The sequence below is a fragment of the Lissotriton vulgaris genome, chromosome 6, assembly GCF_964263255.1.
Source record: "Lissotriton vulgaris chromosome 6, aLisVul1.2, whole genome shotgun sequence".
Lineage (NCBI taxonomy): Eukaryota > Metazoa > Chordata > Amphibia > Caudata > Salamandridae > Lissotriton > Lissotriton vulgaris.
In genome coordinates, this window is record NC_141694.1 from 616013032 (window position 1) to 616030263 (window position 17232).

At 41.6% G+C, this 17232-nt stretch overlaps 1 protein-coding gene across 2 annotated transcripts in view; it reads right to left on the reverse strand.

Annotated features, from left to right (window-relative positions):
• Window positions 1–17232, reverse strand: part of KLHL32 (kelch like family member 32) — a 911371-nt gene that overhangs the window by 778097 nt on the left and 116042 nt on the right. The gene's annotated exons all lie outside the window — the stretch shown is intronic.

A 17232-nucleotide genomic window follows, 5' to 3' on the forward strand; every position in this document is an offset into this window, starting at 1 on the left:
AAATGGGCAGTAGCTCAAGCACCTGCATTATATAAGAATCATGTAGGATGGGATGAGGACTCTCCTCCTCACAAAATCCAGTTAAAATGTCAACCAACTGCACAAAGGCAGTACCCAATTAAGCAAGAAGCTAAGAAACAGGTCAGGGAGATCTTAGATCAACTTGAATACCAAGGGGTGATTGAAACATGCACCTCTCAAATGAACAATCCTTTGTTTCCTGTCTCCAAACCAGATGATTCATATCGTCTAGTCTTGGACTACAGACACCTTAACTCATGTTGCAAGACATTTGCGGTACAAAATTCGCACAGTGCGGCACTAATGAGTAACGCAGTTCGCAAAAAATACAAAACAACATTAGACATCTCTAATGGATTCTTTTGTCAAAATATCGCACCGGAAAGCAGGTATTTAACCGCTTTCTCAATAATGGGGTCACATAAAACATTTCTGTCGACTCCCACAGGGATTCAAGAATAGCCCAGGATTATTCTCAGCAAGAGTAACAGAGTTTCTACAAATCTATGATGATGAGGCATTATCTTATGTCGATGACATCTATCTCACAGAGGACGACTTGGATACTCACTTGAAAAGAGTGAACACCATAATAATTGGGTTCGCAGCAGAGGGTTACAAATTCAACTTTAAAAAGTCACGAATTGCCCATCTAACTGTCCTATTTTTAGGATAAGAATTATCAAGTGAAGGCAAAAGCCTAGCAGACAACTTCTTAGAGAAGTGCGCTGTACTCCAAGCACCAAAAACGCTGAAGAACTTACAATCGATACTAGGCTTCCTGAATTTCGGAAGAACTTACATTCTAAATTATGCAGAGAGGGTTAAACCTCTCTACAAATTATTAAAACCTGATTTCAAAACCAATAAATTGGACTCAGAAACACACAGAAATTTTGAGATCACTGCAAACAGACATGTTAGCTAAAACAAAATTAGAAACTTGCGACAATACACGCAACCTTGTAATCCGAGTCATCCCAGGAAGATGCGGATTCACGTACCTGGCCTCTAATGAGGGAGAAACGGTACCAATAGCTTACAAATCACATTTGTACACAAAAGCTGAAATAAAATTCAGTTCAACTGAAAAAATTCTAACTGCGGTTTAGACTGCTGTAGCAAAAGAAAGGGCCCTAGCACAAGGTAAACAAATAATAATCGTTACACTGATACCGGCCCTAGAAGCGGTAACAAAAGCAAGCATTCCAAATGCTAAAGCACTACATCCGAGACGGATCCAATGGGTTAATTATCTTGCTGCAACAGAGGTAGTATATGAATTTGATCCTAATCTAAAAACACAAGAATTTCTACAATATGAATATGAATGTCCTCTGCCAGCCGAAATCCTGCCTCTAGAACACTACGGATGTATAATATATACAGACGGATCAGCACAACCCGCAGTTGGGGGTAAACAAGCCTACAGTGCTGCGTGCGCGATTGTTAAAGGTCGTTGGCACAAAGTAAAATTTAGACCACTGGTCACTAAAACGCAATCTCTAGGAGATTGTACAGCTCAGCGAGCTGAACTACTAGCATTCAAGATGGCGCTTGAAAATACCGATCGCGAATTCCCCACACTAATAGTGTGCGATTCATATTACTGCGTCAAATCTTACAATAATGATTTGCAGAGCTGGGTTCAAAACAATTACAAAGATGACACAGGTGCCACAATCAATCATAAAATGCTTTGGAAACAGGTAGTTCTTTTAATGAAAGAACTACAAAAGACTCACGTGATACATACTCTGAGTCATCGACGTGATGGCGTTCACGTTGCAGGAAATTCATTGGCTAATACAGCCACAGCGGAAGCAACTAAACGGGCTTCCGTAGCCACAAAAAAGCGTTCATAAAAATACATTGACGGGGAAACCATGCTGGCGGTAAAAACGTCTTCAAAAGGCAACTGTGCAGCACTACCCGTGAACTATCCACTCAATTATACATACGTAATTGACGCAAACTCCGTTCCTTTTGCTCAAATCCCTGGAGTGGGGGATAGAGTAATTCCAAACATGAACAGGAGAGTCTTATTAATAGCAGACGCACACATCGGTGAGGGTCCGAGGCACAAACAGATCAAGGAATCTCTGACAGAATTACAATCAGAATACTGGTGGCCGGGGATGAGCCTGCAACATTATAAATTTGCAAAAAGCTGCCCAGACTGCAGTAATGAGCCAACCGGAGTATTGCCATGGCCATTTCAATAGTTAGCATAAGGCTATCTATACATAAAATCCAGCGTCCCATTAATTTTTTTTAAGACTAGATTCACTTAAAAATGTGACCAGCGCTCGGCTGACGCCAGAACTGTTATAAAAGATTTGCGAGTCTTTATCGGCACACACGCAATTGCCATGCTTCGTTCTGACCAGGGTCCTGCTTTTAGTTCTCGAGCTTATAAGGAGGCCATGACCAGCATGGGCATTGGGTTGCGGTACTCTTGTCCCTTCCATCCTGAGGGAAACGGGATTGTCAAAAGAAAAAACCGAGACATAAAGCAATCTATAACGGCAAAGGTACTAGGTTCGGGTGATGGATGGGTCTAGCATTTAATAAGTGTCCAACGTAGTCTTAACAATCTGCCAAGAAATTCTCTAAAAGGTTTCAGCCCGTACGAACTATTGTTCAGAACTAGAATGTATATTCAGGATTTAGATAGTCAAACTTCAGTGGTAGAAGATAAGAAAAAATGCTTTGACATCAAAGATCGTTTGGCTGTTTTACAGGACTTAAATGAAACAAGAAAAGCCCTGAGCAACATAAAGTTAAAACAACAGCCAACAACCACTGAAGACACACCACCTGTCCTAGCAAGACCTGTCTGGATTCCAAAGATTGGGGATCTGGTCAGAGAGAAGATAGCGGTGAAGAAGGAATTTGGGCCTTCTTACAGAAAAGCAGTACCTGTCTTAGCTGTCAACAGAACAAGATCAGTTGTACTACCGCCCCTTGCTGGTAAAAAGGAAAACCGAGTTGTATCCATCGACCTGGTAAAACCGCAATCATGTGGCCAATAATAAGTAGTAGGCCCAGTGGACTCCCAAGAAATAGCAGAATGCCAACATTTGCGACAATCCAAGAGGTTCAAACTGAGAGACTAATCACATTTGATAAACCTGCAGTGAATACAAAAGGACTATACAACAATGCCATGGAACTTGTGCCTCTTGAAACCCAAATTGAAACAGTTTGTCAAGAAACACCAGTCTACAACGATGTAGCCTCAGACTGTGCTAATGAAAGACAAATTGAAAAAGCAATCCCAACAATTGACAGAACTGCATCTGGCTACTTCATCAATTTCGATAACTTTTCTGAAGATCAAAGCGACGCTGAAGTAACGTCAGTAACAAAAACTTTTAAAGACAAAGCAACAGAACTCTTTCATCAAATCAAAGAAGCATATCTTAATGCACCATTGATTGAATTTTGGATTATATTAGGCGTACTCGTACTCCTACTCTGCCTAATTTTAGGAAAATGTATTACAGTACAATGGACACAGCAAGTCAGAACATCAACTTGGTCCTAAAGCCACACAAGTCATCTAACATCGAGAAAAGAGAACTATCATCAGTGAATGTGACAGCCATTCCAATACCCGGCAGGGTAGTTTGGGACAAAACGGATTACGAATTCTATGGCCCGGTCGAACTCTTGAAATACCCTAATCAGTTTAAGGTTTCATTAAGTGACTTTGTAAAACCAAGTACATTCTCTGATGTTTGGGACTTTGAAAGTATAAATAATATGATGTCAGATCTAGTAATGTCAGCAAAATTTACAGAACATGATTATTTACAGGGTTCATCGAATTATAAACAGATATATTGCTATAACCACTATGCACACCACTATTTGCACAAATCTGCTCAACCTAGAATTTTTTTTAAATATAAACAATGGGAACATTGTGCAACTCCACCTAAAAGCAGTTCGAAAACATTCTATGAGAAATTCCCATACTTCTCAGGGTTTAACACAAGTGATGCAGAAACATTTTATTACAAACTGTTAGATAAAACAGGGACAAAAACCATGCTGACAAATACTAAATTGATTTATTCAGAAACATTTTATGAAAAAATTATTACATTTGGTTTTGATTTCTGGAAAAACAACATTGAAATAAAAACCATCTGGGGTACAAAAGAATGGCAGGTCCAAGGATTGGAAGCATTATTTCGAGCCTGCATGATCCCAGAACAAATAATGTTCTTGAATGACACCATTCAACAGACTACTTGTCTTGGCCTAGCCAACATTAAAGACTTAAACATACCGTCTATTCCAAAGCCAATACCTGATAATACAACCACAGATATTGAGTTAGACGTATCCCATATTTTACACCAAAACAGAACACATCCTGATTGGAAAAAGTGGTTAATCTGGCCAACAGACACAAATAACTGTCAAGTTAGATTCCTGAACAAAATACAGGTGTTAAAAATGACCAGACTAGACCCTAGATACTCCCAGAGACAAAATCCAGGGATAGTAACAACATACAGTGTAGGGAAACTATGCCTTGAATGGCTACAAACATCCACACTGGCAGAAATTAAGCAACACTTGTCTTTACTTAAAGACAGTGCTGACTTGCGCATAATGGGACCGCGCAAACAGCGTCAAAAACGTTTCATAGCGGCCAGTATATACGCTGCGTACAACGAAGCTTGGAAAGTGACTCAAATTGAGACAGCAGAGAAAATACGAGAAATTGATCGTATTAATTTGGAAAAATCACTTTCTGTTGTGGACAATGGGTTAATGACTCTGTCCTCCAGAATATATTCACTGGACAGTATTGTATCTTCTGCTATAGATATAATAGATCAGGACTTGCTAATGTTACAACATGGTCAGTCCCAATTACGTTCTATTGTACAGCTAGGCTGGACGTTGCAAAATCTGCGTTCAGGCTATAAGCCTTGGCGTTTAATCAACACAACGTCAATATTCTCTATCTTTAACCTTACTGATAAACAAATCAGTTTGGCATAAAAGGGAGCAGACTATACGATTCTGAGCATTGAAAAACTTGAGAGATTACCATTGACAATGTCAGAAAGAACTGTCATTGAATGGATAATACACGAAATAATCACAATTCCGATAACAACTTTCCAATTTAAAAAATGCCAAGAGTATAAACCAGCAGGCCAGTATGAAAGGTTGGGTAAAGGGTACATTAGGTCATCATGGAAATTACCTTATACACATACATGTTATAGTGACAAAAACCAAAATGTTTTTCTTAGTGGTAATAATTGTAAACGATCACTAAGCGGTATACTTCTGTGCCAAGGTATTAATTTACATGGGGCCTGTGAGGGAACTTCAAATAACCTTTCATGCCACCAGCACGGCACACCTGCAGCACAAATAGAGCCATTCTTTAGACAACTTTCTAACCGGAGTTACGTTCTGATAACGGACCACAGCTGTTGTGGCATGGTGCCAGGGAAAGCATATCTCGTAAGCGTTAGTTCCATGGTCACTTGCTGTATGCAAGCATTGTATCCAAACGTCCCTACTGATACCGAGGCGACGATTTGGCCTCCCTTGAATATCTTCTCTATACGAATTGATACTTTAAGCAGAATGAAGTCTGTGCTTTTACAGACAACAGTGCCTATTACGTAATCAAAAGAAACGTATGATCTTCAAGTTGCAAGGACAATAGCAGAGATAGATACACTTTTATCAACTAATTGCCCCGTGCATTTCGTAGAAATGCTAAGCCAAATCCTAAATATGTGGGATGCCAGTGGTATCTCGAATGTATTTAAGACAATTTTTTCGGGACTGTTAACACCCTTCGAAGCAGTCCTGGGCATCTTTCCCAATTTTGTCCATTCGGTCTTTGGCGGCCTACCACTACTTTTGGGACTCGTAGCAGGAATTTTATATTTGACCCTTCTGCTCCGATATGGCAAGCCAAAACGCAGACAAGACTCCAGCAACAATGGAAGAAACGATCCTAGCAATACGCTACCGGGACCGCATAACTACAGTCCTTGGATTAGCGCAGCTAAGAGATCTGAATATGACCTGGTTTCTTTCATTCAGACCTACATGGCAGAACTGCATCTTACCTGTGCTTCGATGTATGCTATGCGGAGAAGAATGCGTGTTGGACACCTGTCTTACACTACAATCAGCAGTACCAATGGATATCGATACTTTGCTAAGTCCTGTAACGGCTCATGCATCGTGTTGTCCCCAGCGGTTACCAATCCTGATGACGGCATTCGTTGAAACTTCACCACTACGATTAGTTGGGAGTGAATCAAGAAATGAGAGCAACATCATCCAGGTACGACCTTCTGTGAGCTTTGCTGATCCTGACACCGATGATAGCAATCATTCTCACGACTGCCCGGTTATAGCATTATCATTCTTGGTCGAACTTTCTCCTGAAGCTGTAGACTGTTTTTTTGCACATCTATCTGAAGTAATGTTCTCCCCTGAACCGAAAGAATAACTTTTAAGCAAACCGGCACACAGCGTTCCTCTGAACTCTGAATTCGGCCTTCAGCTTTTGAAAAACAAAAGCTACTGAAAACATTTGGAACTATTTTTCCCCTGAAAACAAAATTATTTTTTCCAAATTCCAAAATATTTACCTTTTTTTTGGCACATGTACTCTGCTTACAGTAGAACTATTCATTAAGAACAGAGCTTCTACTTTTAGTAATTCTAGAGACAAAATATTACCTCAGCCACTAGCACACTTACAAGTAATTTCATTTATATGTGATGAAATAGTCTCGACCTTCTTTTCTGTATTAAGAGACATTTCATGTGTAATTTTCGCAAATCGTTCAGCTAAACATATATGCATTTTTTTGAATGATTACACTGCCTAAAAACGTACAGTACCTATAATCTTTCGAGTATTTCGCATGCACCAATTCGAATGCAAAATGTATTTTGGAGTGGGTTGGAATAAACATGCACCTTTATTGCTTAGTTTTTTTAGTAATTGATGGACATTAGATCGTGGAGTGGGTATTTTGTTTTTATCAAGGAACCTGAATCAATATTACCATTTTATGCCCTTGTAAGGTTATAATCAATAATATCCCTGTAATGGCATAAGAATCAGATCCATATTTCAGTAAATCGCCCTTGCAGCCCAAGGCATGGCAAAAGTTGCTTCCTTAGATTCCTAGAAAGCACAACAAGTTCTTTCAACACACCAAACCTCCAGCAACCTGGGAAATCCCCGCTTGCTTTGTTTTGATTTGTAATAGAACTCCTGCGAGCACTGTAAGAATGGCCAGTTCTTAGTGACATCTTTATTGACGTCTTATGTCCAAACCTTATGTCAAACTCGGCACCTTTTAGGTATAAATATACCAACGTTGCCTTAAGCAAACACACGGTGGTGGTTTTGGAGCAGAGCAGCTAATCTACTTGCCGAGAGCCCAGCAGACGCGGAGAGCCCACGGACGCTGCCCCTCCTCTTTGACGCACTGAGAAAGACGCTGTCTTTTCTCCTGCCGAGAAAATCCAGCTCCGGCGTTTCCAGCCTACCCTTGCGGGTGACTGGGATATTGAAACCTGAGAGAGAGATACCAGACCTCCTACATTCTATTCCCAAGGTACAGTGCTGACTAAACCCTTAGAGAGAATTCTTGAATCAGATTCTTGGCAAAACCTACTTAACTCAAACTGCTACTTACTTACTCCTTCCCATGTATTAGGCTTAGGTCAGGTACACCGGGGTAGGCGTATCTTAGAAGCACCAGTTGAGCACGTTAGCCTATGTATATATATATTTTATCCATTTTAAAGTACCTTATGGCTAAGAAACCATATCAATGCTTTTACAGTATTATTTCATAATACTCCTTTTACTGTACGTACTTTACTTTACATTAAGTATGCGATTGTGGCAATTCATTTCTCTTGCATGAGAAGGAAGACTGCTCAATAAATAATACCTTTTATTGAAAACGCCAGTCTCTCTATTCTCTGCACTCTGGTGAAACTAAGAATGCACATCTGACTGAGTGAAATAGCGGTCTATTGTTTTCACACGACTCTAGAGATTTACTCTTATTCTGAGGGAGCAAAGTTGTCATGTTAATGCGGTTGTCGGAAGCTGAATCCCTTCTTGTCTGAGCCAGGGAAGCTGATCCCTTCCTATTCAGTCATAAACAAAATTCCAGTGACCTCTGAGTTAGCTGATGCAAAACGAAATTAAGTCTAACATAGTCAGTAGAGACCTAGAAGACCTCAGTCTTACGTCTACACTGCTGTTTATGTTATTCCAATGCGCAGGGCCTATTGGGAAAATAGGAACTACACTACACCTGAATCAACTCTTGGAACAAAGACTACACAGAGTAATTGGGGTATAAGTATTAGAACTAAAACCCCAGAATTTAAGATTACTTTTGTTCAAGAAGACCCTCTGCCAATGAGAAGGGCTGGAGAGCTGTGAGGAGGAGAACTGCCCTTTGCTGTGTGCTGCTTTACTGCTTTGGCCTGCAGTTGTCTGCTTCTACCTGAAAGAGGACAAAGGCTGAACTTTGCTGTGAATCCTGCTTCAGATCTCTAAGAGCTTGAAGTAGAGCTGATATCTGAATTCCAGAGGTGGGACGCTTTTTTGGGCAGTCTGGGGGCTGATTTGGGTGGTATCTGTGCAGTTCAGATGCTGCCAGAGGCCCAGTGGGTGCCTGAGAGGCATTTCTGGAGGCAGATGGGCCTTGATTACCTCCCTTTTACCAACAGGGTGGAGGTGTTACTCCCTTTCTCTCGCTCGGCAGGCCCATTAGTGTATGCAGATTGACCAGGGTAGGGGGCCCGAGCTGATGTGGCCTCACTAGTATTCAAGTGTTGTTCACCAGTGTGAACTAATCCGTGCCTTTTTTTTCAATCTAAGTAAATTTATCAAAACATTCCTCTGTCGGAGACCTTCCCCCTTCTTTTCATAAAATGTCCCCAAAGCAGTGTTTTGCGGAAAGGCAATCCGCAAATGTGGCCCACATTTCTTTAACGTGCCTGGGCAGATTTTTTATCCTAATCCAACCTTGGGTGCCACTCCTAGTTTTGGGCCACCGGAAGTGTTTGTTTGGCTGCAAACCCCAAGAAGAAGATTCCTGAAGCAGTCTCAAATGTCACTGCTGCACTGATGCCATGGTCCCTGCTCGCTGGGTGACCGCAGCTCTGACTGCCATGACACTGCAGCCCAGGTGCCTGCCGACGCCGTCCCTGCATAAACTCTGACACAGTCATCGAGGTTGCTGCCTGCACCTGGGCCAAGGGCACCGCTCGTGACAAGCACAAAGCACTACCCGACACCTAATGATGCCAGTGCTTCCCGCACACCATCAGGGAGTCGATAACCGATGTGGGTGAATGTCCGTTGCCGCACCATCATTAGGAACCAATGCACTTCCACACCTGTAGTGTCACCTCCCACTGCACAGTAAGGAACCAACGCCTCACCTCCCCTGCAACAGTAAGGAACCAACGCCTCACCTCCTCTGCATAGTAGTAAGGAACAGATGCCTCCCCTGTGGCAGTAAGGAACTGATGCCTCACGCGCCCTGAGCAGTAAGGAACTGATCAGCCTGGCACAGGCACCCCATCCCCTCCCCAACGCCATGCAATGCCATTGTTTGGATCATCACAAAAGGTACTGCCTGCCGACTCTGTTTCATTTCATCTTCTACATCAACAATGTTCTCAATCTAGGACAAGTCTGTCAACATATCCTTTGCTTTTATACATGCCCCATTATTGTGTGCTTGTTTTGCTCTACAACCAAAGGTTCTCTGGGGCACTGGTTAACTCATTTTTCAATACTTTGGCTATCTATCGAGTTTCGGAAGTCTACAATATTAACTGTAGCATTTTGAAATTCTACAATAACCCTTTTGTCCCCAATATTTAAACTGCCAAGCTGATAGCCGAATCTAATTTTAATATTTTAAGATTATCCAATGTCAGGATTTTGTTGTTAATATTTTATATTGCTAAAAGTAGCCCATATTCAGTGTAGTGGGCGATACCTTTCTTGCAGGATTTGTCTTTCTATGACAGTAATTTTTGGCATTTATTACGGAAATGTTTCTTCTGCCACAAATAAGTTCTAGCAGCTTTAGTGTCTTGTCCATTAAATCATAGCTCCTACCACAGTTTAAGTCATTATCAACTTGCATTGCAATGGCTGCATTTGTTAGATACTTTTTGCATTGGGTTTAGGTTTTACTAGATAATGGTCATCGTTTACTACGTGTGCACCCATTAGTTTGTTTTTCTGTGAATGGACTTCTTCATTCGTTGTTTTTCTTTAATTACTGATTAAACTACTGAATTGAATTCAGCTATCGGCCGCCTTTTATAGGAGCCTCTAACCTTTGCTAGTTTTTAGTTTTAGTTCCAAGCGCTTAGAGACCTGTAGGTGATTAGGCGCGATATAAAACTACAATAACAATAGTTTTTTCCTTTAGGATTATATGTAGTATATGTAGTAGCCACACACTAGGAAAGAAATGAGCTGGGCAAAGTGGCACTCTTCTAGTGGCCAGCCATGCTGCGCAACAGCACTGTCTATTTGGTAATATAGCACACAGTAATTCAGATATCGCAAAGAGCAGCCAATCATGGATGCTCCATTACTGCAATATTCCAACATTTACCATAGGGAATCCGGGGTTCTGCCCTATTTCCTATGTTCTACTTACTTCATATGTCAATGTTCATTAGGTTTTTACAGGAAAATGTCCTGAGAAAAAAAGTGTTTAAATGTGGCCAGTACTGCACATTACAGACGAAATTAGGGTTATCGCCAGACTGAGAACGAGCGTTTTAGTGAACAATGTGCCATTTACTCCAATGATTCTTTGTGTTTTTATGAAGTACTGCAGCCAATCAGGAGCCTGCTCAATGGAAGGCCCTTCCCGCTAACACTCTACCTTCTGGTCCCTGCGCAACAACGATTGGACAGTACCATTTACAATAAGTCAAATGTGCTTAGCATCAGTTCAGTGAAACCATGCAGTACATGTATCAGGGCTAATAGATCCCTTCCTGGCTTCAGCTTCAAGTTTTGCCCCACTGGAGAATTTTGAGAACCAAGAATTTGACTAAGTGAGAAGGTAAAATGTAGGCCTGAGGTGAGGCAACAAATTCAACCCAGCAAAGAAGCGACTTTCAAAGTTACGAAATCTAACTTCATCCCACTTCGACCTTTTGGCGCAAAACCCAAAAGCAACAATGGGAGCTTGAGAATGATGTAGAACATTTTGAGGGGCCCTTGGTGATCACAGGCTTTCATATTGCTCCTCTAAAGAGATTTTACTTTTATTTCAGAGACTAAGGGCCTGATTTCTAGTTTGGTGGTCCAACCCGTGGTAGCGGTCCAACCATTGCCACACTGAGGGACCGCTGGCAGTATTCCAGCACCGCCGGGATCAAGGATCCTGCTACTATTGCTTCCTCCTCTTCTGTCTCCTCTAAAGTTAAATCTGATTTTCTTTGGCTCCCCTTCTCCAACTATCTTTCATCCCCCCCTTCTCTCTGATTGCTGGGTCTGTATATCCACTGTTTTTCTTCCTCCCTTCTTCTTTCTTTCTCCTTTCTTCTTTCCTTTTCTCTCTTTCCTCTCTCTTTTCTTTCTCTCCTTCTCTCTCTTTTATCACTATATTTTTTCATTTCTTCTTTTACAAATGAACCATTATTTTATAGCTTTTTCTTTGCATCACATGTGTATCACTTGGTTCCACTGTATTATTATATTATCTTTGTTTTGTACTTTCTTTAAGCAAAATAAAAATTTCTTAAACTGAAAAGAAAAAAAAAAATGGATCCTGCTAGGTTGGCCGTCTGCAACTGGCTGTAATATGCTGGGTGTGCCAAGCATATTAAGAGTTGCATTTCGGTCATCCTTTTTTATGGCGGTGATCTGCCGTATTTGGGCCAGGGGGTGCATCGGGGGCTTATGTAGTGCCCCCTGTATTTGCACCCCCTACTTCCTGCACAGTGTGGCATGTATGCCAGACCATGCAGGAAGGTACAGCCGGGTCTATGACTGCGAGGGTCTGCACTAAAGGCTCTTCTATGAGCCTTGCAGGCCACCACAGTCAGACCACTGCAATACTGCCCGCTGACCAGGATTTAACTCCTAACCTGGAGGGTGTTTGCACCATGGGTTTGGTGGTCCTACAGTGGACTGTGGAGGACCGACACCACTGTAGGACTGCCGAATTCATAATCAGGCATTAATCCTTAAGGTATAAACTTTTGACTTGGAAAACCTGCATGGGGCATCCGACTTCTGCTACATCGCATCTGTCCTGAAATCGGCGTCATCTGCAAACTCTTCTTTATCAGTGATACTTTACATTTGATAGGCATCTTTTTGTCTTAAAACTGTAAAAAAAAACTGTCTCTCGGTTTGCCCTTACCACATGTTAAACATGTGTATCTTTATGCTCATTAAATGGTTCTCTAGTTTACTGAATTGGTTTGCAAATTTTATTCTGTTGTTTTCTTTACTTTCACATTTTTGGCACTGCCGGGCCTTCATTATCTGGCAAACTGCCTGCCGCATGTGCCATAGTTACCAGGGATTGATCGGAGACTGTATTGCGACCAGAGTGTATTTATTACTTTGGAAAGTGTCTCACTTTCCTTAATAAATAACCCACTTTTTGACAAAAATGATTTAGTATTAAGACAAAGGAAGGGTGGGAGTTAAAAAAAAAATACGTTCTAGCAGCACTACCTATGGGGGACGTGCACATAGACAAGGCTAAGAAAAACATCCAAAAACTGTAAATAAAAATTACCAATGTGGCTGCCAGAGCCATCTTCAGTCTAATTTTGACTTAGTCCATTTAAAATTCGCCAGCTAAATCAAGTTCAAACACGCATGTTTGGATTCAAGATCTTTCATGAAACAGAATGCAAATTTCCCATGAAAATAATACATTAATAGTTCCTGAATCCTCCCCGAGATCTAAAAATCAATGCCTTTTTGCTGTACCCAAGATAAAGTGCAAGAGATGGGGATAGAAGTGTTACACGTTCCAGAGGCCAAAGCCAATGACAACCTCCATTCTTAGAACAACCTGCTGAGGTTCTGAAAGTCTTTGGTCTGCCCTCAATTAAGTGAGCTGATTTACCCATGAGCGCCAAGAAACTCATGTGAAGTACTCAAAACTAAGACTCAAAGAAGCATGCCTATACCCAAAACAACACCACAACAGTTCTATTTGCCACACCAAAGATGAATACCATTAAGTGAACAAGATTCACACAACCTACAATCACATGCACAAATTCCACATACATTGTGTAGCAAAGTGGGGTTTTATATGGTGGGGTACACCTTTCTAAAAGTGTCACTGGTACTAATTGTACATTAAAATGATTTTGGGATGAAGTCAGGTTTAATGGACAATTTGTTTGATACCAAACAGCACCTCTTTGGGGGATTCCATTGCAGAGTTATCCCAGTGGGGCAGCTCCCATGTCAGTCAATGGGGCTACCAGCCTTTCTCCACAAAAACTGGTTAGGGGGGGGGGGGGCTGGGGGGGGGGGGGTTGCTGCTGGGAAACAACAAATATATATCTATGTTTACTATACCTTGCACTCTGCTTGTTGAGCATCCCAGACCTTCCTTAGTGGGGGCTTACAAGAAAGGTAAGGTAATGATAGTTCATTGCCATTGTTTTAAAAAACAAAGTTGACAGTCTGACCTGCCCTTTCAGGTTGCACTAGCAGTCGTGGTTGTCCAGGTCAGCAACGTGGTTGCACAATCAGTGTTGCAGTCCAGGGGTGACACTTAACTTACAGGCCCTAGATACATAGAGTACAATATACTAGGGACATACAAATAAGTTAAGTCATGCCAAGCAAGTGTAACACATTTATGTGCACAGTTTTAGGAGTCAACCACACTAGCCCAGAGTCTGGTTAGCAGAGCCAAGGGCACTTTCAGAGTCAGAAACCATCATTATCAGACACAAAGTAGGGGTGGTCATGCAAAAAGAAGGCAATTCCTCACCTGTGGCACACAACAAAACTAGCATTATGTAGATGACACCCCTGCCCCCCAGTATAATTCTCCCTAGAGTTGGTGGAAATACACTTTCATTGACAGACCACATCCACATGATAGAACACCTTCAGAGAGCGCAAATTCTATGGGGTAATGCAAATTCCAGTAAACTCACCGGGTAAAATGGCACACCACTCCAATTTTTGTTTACAAATGGCACCATAAGATAATAAGCATTTATGAAAGAGGTGGCTCCAAAATATAGCACAACATAGACATAAAGACTATCTCTAAGAAAGGGTAAGCATTGGAAATGGGATCAGAAAAAGGAGGCAGGTGGGAAATGCAAGGCACAAACGCATACATGAACATGGCCACAGAAGGAATGCAATTCAAAACATGCACAGACCAAGAGATGAGCAGGTTAGGAGAGTATCATAGATAGAACTCAAGGATCAATGTGTTCAGTATGCTATGAAAGCAGATCACACATCACACAAAAATTCTCAGCGGAGGATAACATCACAACAATGCTCTCCAGGTGAAACTAGAATGACCGTATCTAAGTAAAAAGAGAACTAACTATGTTGACATCAGAATATCCTCTAGCAACTGCATGAGAAGTAACAGACATTTCACTAGCAGTTTGTAGCAAGGCGCTTTATTAAGTGTTGGATGAAGTTAATAAATTCACCAGTACTTGCATATAGCGGAAAAACATACAGGAAGAGCTGCGTTGTATAGGAGGCATGCCCAGCATTATTGGGAAATCAAATTGAACATACATGCTGCTGAAAGCATAAGTCCCTGACCTTTATTTCTCTTTATGAATCACAGAATCCAATGTGCAATAAACACCAAAGTGATATGTGGTGGACATACGGACATGATGCCCACGTCCTGATAGGTCAACCGTGCTATAAAGTTCTTGATCACTTACTGTAGGGCATGGAATAACTAATTTTGGGTCTGCAAGGTTTCCTGAGAGGCAAGTGTCATACCCAGTGAAATAAACATCTCCTCACATGGTCCATAAACGAGAGAGTGAATATGGGTTGAGAAATTCAGGATCGGAACAGAGAGCGACAAGAGGTAGAACCTGAACTCGAGATTTAGTGGTCTACAGGAACCGTAAATGCCCTGTAACATGGGTCATGCGTCTGGCTTAGAAGTCATACTTGTATGCTGTATTCAGCAGGAAGTTGCAGTGCAGAGAGGAACTTCGTATTATGGGGAAATGTTGCATATTAACCAAGCGAGACTTATGCAGCTGGTGTGGGAACATGGCTGAGAACCCAGATCACCATGGAACCAATGCGCTTTGAGTGAGCTTGTGAATGAGTGAGTGTAAGCCCCATATTTAGCCTTTGATATGGAGTTTCATAATATGTTTCAGTGACACGCAAAGCAGCACTCCAAACGTGAGCTAAGCGCGTTGTATGCTTTTAATTCAATGAAACAATTATAAAGATTGAATGCCTCCTGGAACCAAATACGTTTCACAAGTTTCCTGATATGCTTACTTTCAGCACTGAATGTTGTTTACCTGATGTCGGGTGATGGAAGAGAAGTTCGTGGATGTATTAAAATAGCATCTGAAAATACATCATTTTGAGGACTAGATATTCTTATTCTATAAGAATGCTGGGAATGAATGAATGAATAAGATATTTGGAAACACACTTTCACCAGAAGGCATCCTGGTGCTACGATGTAAGAAACTCCTGAGGCTCCCAAGAGTACAATACTAACTGAAAATGTAAAGCCCTTTGAGCCCTAAGGACGTTGCGTGCTTGCCTTGGAGACTAAGTGGAAAGCAATTCCATAATTCTGGCACTTGGGCATTGAATGCCCTGCCTTCCAGGCGGGATCACCTGAAGCATTGGAAGGCCATAGAAATAGAAATTGACCAGAAGTGGGGAAAGGAAGTCTGTGGGCCTGAATAGCAGCAGCACCAGCGGCATAAATGGCCCTATGAACCAGTCACATGGACATAAAGCATAATTGTTTTTTCAACTGGTTGTGACAAGGTGGCCTGGCATATGCTGTCCACTATTCTAGTGGGCACCTTACACCAAACAACCCTTATTAATGGTAGGTTAAAGACAACCTTAATAGAAAGCTATCCTAGTGGTAGCTGTGGAGAGCAGGCTTCAGGCTCAGTCTTGAAGGAATGTAAAGCAGCTTGTTTTACCAGTCTATGATCTTGTGAATGACCAAATGAAAGGAGAACCAAACCAGGTATATATACAATATATGTTTTTATTCTGAACACATCCCTCTAGTCTCTTTATGAGGCTAGAGGCAAAAAGTACATTCAGTAAACTTAATTAGCGCACAGTAACTTAGCAAAATATACGTTGAGCCCTAAGGGCATACCAAATCATGTATTAAGAAAGTGGTATAAGAACCACGACTGACATAGATACAAGGCCTCGAGCCTTTAGAACCGCTGGGGCCCCCAGGAACCACCCAAGGTAGTGACACAGGGGACCCACGGGGGACGCGTGCAGTGTCTAAACACAGCCGCGAATCACAATTAACTTCTATGGGGAAAGTCGCGGTTGGAAATTCAAGGATAAAGGGCACTTAGAAAGGGACTTGGAGCAAACCCCTTTAGAACTAGGAGGTTCTAGAGTCAACACCCACGGGAGCACCGGAGTACTCGAGTTACCCCACCCAGGGAAGCCGGGTGCATAGGTGTCTTTTCGTGTCGGGTTTCCTCGTCGTTTTCAAAGGCGATCTGCTGCAAAGTGCTGCTGGCATCCAGGTCAAAAGTGTCCAGGTGTACTTTCAACTATGAGTGGTCTTCGTATAATCTCATGGAATGTTAAGGGTCTTCTTAATCCTATTAAAAAGCAAAGTGTTTTGTCTCATTTAGCTCGATTGAAATGTCAGATAGCTTTCTTACAGGAAACGCATCTCACTTCGCAAGATGTATCTACACTGCATAAACAATGGGTAGGAGAAGCCTTCTGCTCCTCTGCAGTTAACAACAAAAATGGTGTTTTCATTTTATTTCATAAATCGTTGTCTGTTCAGGTACAAAATGAATTTCATGACTCTAATGGTAGATGGTGGTTTCTAGATAGTGTTGTTAACAATGTTCATATTTCCTTATGTAATGTATATGGCCTTAATGGCATTGATTTAACCTTTTGGAATG